We start from the raw sequence: 5,411 nt of genomic DNA on the forward strand, positions 1-5,411 counted from the left end.
CGATAGGGGCTCATTGTCAAAAAGCAAACCATGTGACTAGAGGGTTAGAACCTTCAGTCCTACCCTAGACCTCCCAGGAGGGGGACGGGGGCTAGAGGTGGAATCAATTGCCAATGGTCAGAGGTTTAGTCAATTATACTTATGTGATGAAATCTCCTCAAAACCCCAAATGACTGGGCTCTAAGGGCTTCGGGGTCAGTCGGTCAGAGCAGAGAAGCACGGAAGCTCCACACCCTTTCCCATACCTTGCCCTGTATGTCTTCCATACGGGTGTCCATCTGTATGTTTTATCATATCCTTTGATAATAAAATGGTAATGTGGTAAGTAAAATTTTTCTCTGAGTTCTGTGAGCCTGGCTAGCAAATTAATGGAACCCAAAGAAGGGTTCATGGGAATCTGTGATTTATAGCCATTTGCTAAGAAGTGCAGGTAACGACTTGGGCTTGCGACTGATGTCTGAAAGGGGGGTTGTGTGAGGAGTCTTGTGGGGCCGAATCCTTAACCTGTGGAATCTGATGCTATCTCCAGGTCCAGTGTCAGAGTTGAGTTGAACTGTAGGACACCCAGCTGGTGTCAGAGAATTGCTTGCTGGTAGTGTGGAGAAGACCCCCCCACCCCCGGCCCCACAGACACACATGGAATTGGCTCCAGGAACCTAAATGAGATCGTAACCAGAAATAAATGATGTTTTATATTACTTAAAAATGATTTCTTTAAAAAAAATACATGACTAATATTTCAGGTGGGTCTGAACCAGCCCCTTCGACTAATCCTTTGTCTCCCTAGCACAGCACACTTCCACTAACCTCTAGTAAATCCTAACTAATGTGCGTCTAATTACAGCAAGAGGCTCTCACGTTGTCTATTAATTCCTTGTCCTATTTCCTCCATCAATGAGTCTATAACGGCAAGTTTCTGGACCCAGAATAGCCGTGCCTGACCTTTCTCTTCTGTGCACAGATGCCTGAACAAAGCAGGCTGAGGCTCAGTAAATGTTAAAGGCTTTTCTCACCTGACAAAACCCTGTACACATAACTCGATTTAGCCTGAGGACCAACTTTTCATTTCTCATTCTAATATGTTGCCAAAATCAAACGCGTCCTTCTAAAAATTCCCCCTCCTCTTTCTGCTTCTTCTGCCTGAAGACAAAGCCTCTTCCTTGAACCCCAGCCTGTGGCAGGCAGCTGGCTTACGTGTGAACCCACTTACATACGCCACCTGCCTGGTGACTGGGATTCGGAAAACTCGCTGTCCCGTGTTCCCTTTTGCTAACATTGTCACACTATGTCACTACTATCGAGGAACACTACATTAATCATTTTCCTAAACTGTGGGCACCTATAAATACCCACATTTTCTAGGCAGGCCCTCTTCTGCTCATTTAAGGTTCCCTGTGACACGACAGCCACGCTGTTCTATCTGACTCCGAGATATTATTAATGAGATCTAATCACATATCTCAATACTTAAATTCATTTTTGGAGGAACTACTTATTTTGTCAAACAATGATACTGAGAAACAATTCACCTATTTAAAGTCACAATTAATTTTTTTTTAGTATATTCACAAGTGTGTGCAAACATCATCAGTCAATGTTAGAATATTTTCATTACCTCGAAACGAAACCCTGCATGCTTTAGCTTCCAACCTTCTAACCCCCAGGCGGCCCGGGTCCCTAGCAGCCACTAATCCACTTTATAAAGACCTTGGTTTTATGAGATGTTCACACCAAGGGAAGTTGGATGATGGGTATACAGAATCTCTCTTTACTACCTTTGTCACCTTCATGTAAATCTAAAATAAAAACAAATTTTAAAATACCTCGAATACAAGTCAACATACTCTTACTGTTACACTAACATATATTGTGCTTGTGTAAAACCAGACTAAGTGTTTACATATAGTAAGTGACTCTATCCTCACGACCATCTGAGTTGATATTCTTTCTCTTACAGATAAAATTTAGGCTCAGAGAGTAAGTGACTTTTCCAATGTCCTCTCCTCAAGACCAACATGAGGACTTTGTACCTCAGCTTCTGGCTTCAAAGTCCAATTCTTTTTAACCACTATACTTTTCTACTTAATCTTCTAAATGACGGGCGAGTAACTCAATACACGGAAGAAGAGAAAATGATGAAATCTGAGATAAAAATTTGAGCTGGTTTTTTTCCCAAACACGAGTTTTAAAGAACTGCAACTATTAGCTCGGAAGTGATTTTTCTCACTTAAACATAATGTCGTGCGTTAGAAATGCTGCTCATGGGTGAAAGTGGATCAAGTCGGGCCTTTGCGCCCATTGACTTCAGCTAGAAAAGGCAAACACATTACAAAACCTTGGAATTTGTCTGAAAGGGCTCGAATCCTGGCTCCATTGTCAAATGTGTCATCTTGGGAAATTCACTTAACATCTTGGTTTTCTCGGTACCTTTATCTGCACGCAGATCACAGAGCCCATTTCAGATGCCTGCAAAACTACGTTCTATGTAGTAAGTGAAGGATCAGTGCTCTGAAGACAATAGAGGAGGTAAGAGCCAGAGAGGAGGCTGGGTCAGGACAGGGCAGCTGTTGCATGCAGAGGGGCTGGGAAGGCCATACTCACAGGAACACGGGGACGGACCTGAGCAGCGTGAGGGAGTGAGTCATGAGGCCTTCTTCACAAAGAGTGATTCAGGCAGAGGGAAGATGCTCCAGGTGAGAGTGACCTAGAGTATAGAGAACTTGGAGGTCAGATGACAAGGAGCGGATTCGTCGCAGGGCGGGGGGGGGGGGCGGTGTCGGTAAGTAGAATTGCAAACCTAAACACCTCTGATGTCTGCTCAAAGATTGCTATAGCATTGCCTGAGACATACTACCCCCCACGGAATTTTCCTCTACCTCGAAATATCACAGAACATACAGTTTGCATATGCCACACAAATTAATATTTAACATATAGGATTCTGTATAGACTCTGCGTGAGTGTTCACCTTTCACCTGTAACTGAATTGTAAATTGCTTCATGGCAGGCATATAGTATGTGTGTGAGTGTGTGTGTGTGTGTGTGTGTGTGTGTGTATGCACAATTGTGTGCTTGTTTCAGATTTCATCACCTAAAGCATGTAGAAAATTATTATTTGATGCATTTAATAAATTCTCATAGACACATTACTTTAGTGTGAAAACAATGGCATTGTTTCTAATTCTTTAATCACGTGTCCTATAAAGGCCATATGTAGTTTTTGGAAATTATCTTAAATTTGTAATATGACTTATAGGTTAGAGCTGAATTGTGCATGCGTTATCATATATTATGAACTGGTTTATAGACCTGAGAGATAGTCAAAGGTCATTTTAATCTCATTTGATAAACAGGTGACCATTCTCTTTAAAGAGGCAAATGGCTTCCCAAAACTTATACTTTTAATAAGTAGTGGAGACCAGAGTTGAACCAAGGTCATCAGGCCCTTGTTTATTTTTCTCTAACTTCGTTATAAGCAAAAACGACCAAAATATTGCCAAGTAAAATTGAGGTTATAAATATTAAAAGTAATATTATGGCTCCTAAAAAAGCATAAACCACACTTCCGTTAATTGAATTGGAGTCATGCCCCAATAAATACATGCTCTTAGAGCTGTATTTGCCCAGCAGTAATAAAGACTTGTTTTAAAAGGCTGGATTTCTAAAATATCAGCACGACACAAAATGGTAGCTTTCAGAAGAACAAAATACCTAACAGCAGAAACTGCATGAACTGCTTTTTGGAAAGGTGGAAGATTCATTCCAATACCTGCCCCACAAACTGACTGGAATTCCAGTGTGGCCACTTTCAAAACTTAATATTAACTATTAAAAATTTAAAATGATTTTTGGAGAGAAAAATCTAAAAGGATGCAAGGCTGAGGAGTGGATGAGAATTCAAAAGGAGTTCCTGGCTCTTCTGCAAAACGAGAAGATGCGTCTCCCCCAGATCAGGCATTGTATGGGCAGACGGCGTAAATTCTCGTTTCTCTCATTACTCAGCTATGCACTTCCCCCTTCCCATTACCTGTAGCAAAATCCCAATCCAAGTCTGGATTCTTTTGGCCTCTCAGAACTCTACTTAGAGATTTTCTTGGCTTCATCAAGTGAATACAAAGAGAGGAAATGTCAAATATGTTCAGTATTACCAAAAAGCTATGCGGTAGGCAAATCTGCTGCCAAGAGACCTTATAACGATTTCCAAAACAAACAAGTTTTTGCCTTTTCCATGCACTTTTCGCCTTCATTAGTCTCATTATTGGAATATTTCCAACCTGGAATCACAACCTATGCACGGCGCTCATTAATAGGTCCCTGGCTTCTCTGTCAGAATTGCAAACTGGGATCATAAGCCTTTAGCTTTACAGAAATGGGTGCTTTAAATCCATTCAAATGTTGGCATCATCGGTGCCGCGTTTAATACTCAACGTGTATTATATGTGCTATATTTCCTTTAACAACAGCTTATGTCATGCAGAGCAACTCATACATACGACCCAAGGCAATAAACTGAATGTGATACATACATAAGAGCATATTGCACACGACCCCTAGTTTTAACATTTAGATGTAAGCCATATGGCATTAAATGACATGCATTTAGATTTATAAGGAATCCAGAAAAGAACTAAGGTCATGCAAAAAATAAGATGATTTTCAAGTTAGAAAACCGAAATACAATTTGTGATTTTAGAACAAATAACAACTCTTTTCTCTCTCTCTCTATTTTGTGTATTTTTTTTTTTTTTTTTTGAGCTATGATGAAAATGCCAGTACCATAGTTCAGGAGATCTGGCTAGTTCATGGGACTTGATTCATTCGACCAAAATTGTGAGAGCTCTTCTTTGAAAGTATTACTCGCTATTTTTCATATTACATGTATGTGCATGTCTCAATATAGTCCACAGCTTTGAAAACTCATGATTTTATTATCTAGTTTTATTCTTGGAAAGATTTCAAATAAATATTCTTTTTTAATTTTTATTTATTTATTTTTTTTTCCATTTTTTACACCTACAGCACCTGGTCTTCCTAGGTGGTCTCCCATGCAAGTACTAACCAGGCCCGACCCTGCTTAGCTTCCAAGATCAGATGGGATTGGGCTTGCTCAGGGTAGCATGGCCATAGACAAATAAATACTCTTATATGCTCATATTTTAAAAATCGAACACAAAAACATGAGATCTAGGGACTTACTGATTTTTATGAATGTAAGTGAGTACTGTATATTCATCTGGATGTTGTATAATTTGTAAACAAGATTTTTAAACAGTAGTATACTTCCGATGAGTTTAAATGACAAGAAGTTCTGCCATCCAATTCACCAAAACATAATAATACATACTAAATCATTGAGTCATTTTCCTCCTCTCCTGAGAGAAAAACTATATGGCGTTATTTTACATGAAAAA

The 5,411-nt window shown here is 39.7% G+C and overlaps 1 pseudogene; it reads right to left on the bottom strand.

Moving 5' to 3' along the window:
- Window positions 1–5,010: 5,010 nt before the first annotated feature.
- On the bottom strand, window positions 5,011–5,129 carry LOC111742427 (annotated as a pseudogene).
- Between the last annotated feature and the right edge of the window lie 282 nt (window positions 5,130–5,411).

Source organism: Pteropus vampyrus, unplaced genomic scaffold (genome assembly GCF_000151845.1).
Source record: "Pteropus vampyrus isolate Shadow unplaced genomic scaffold, Pvam_2.0 Scaffold94, whole genome shotgun sequence".
In the NCBI taxonomy this organism is placed as follows: domain Eukaryota; kingdom Metazoa; phylum Chordata; class Mammalia; order Chiroptera; family Pteropodidae; genus Pteropus; species Pteropus vampyrus.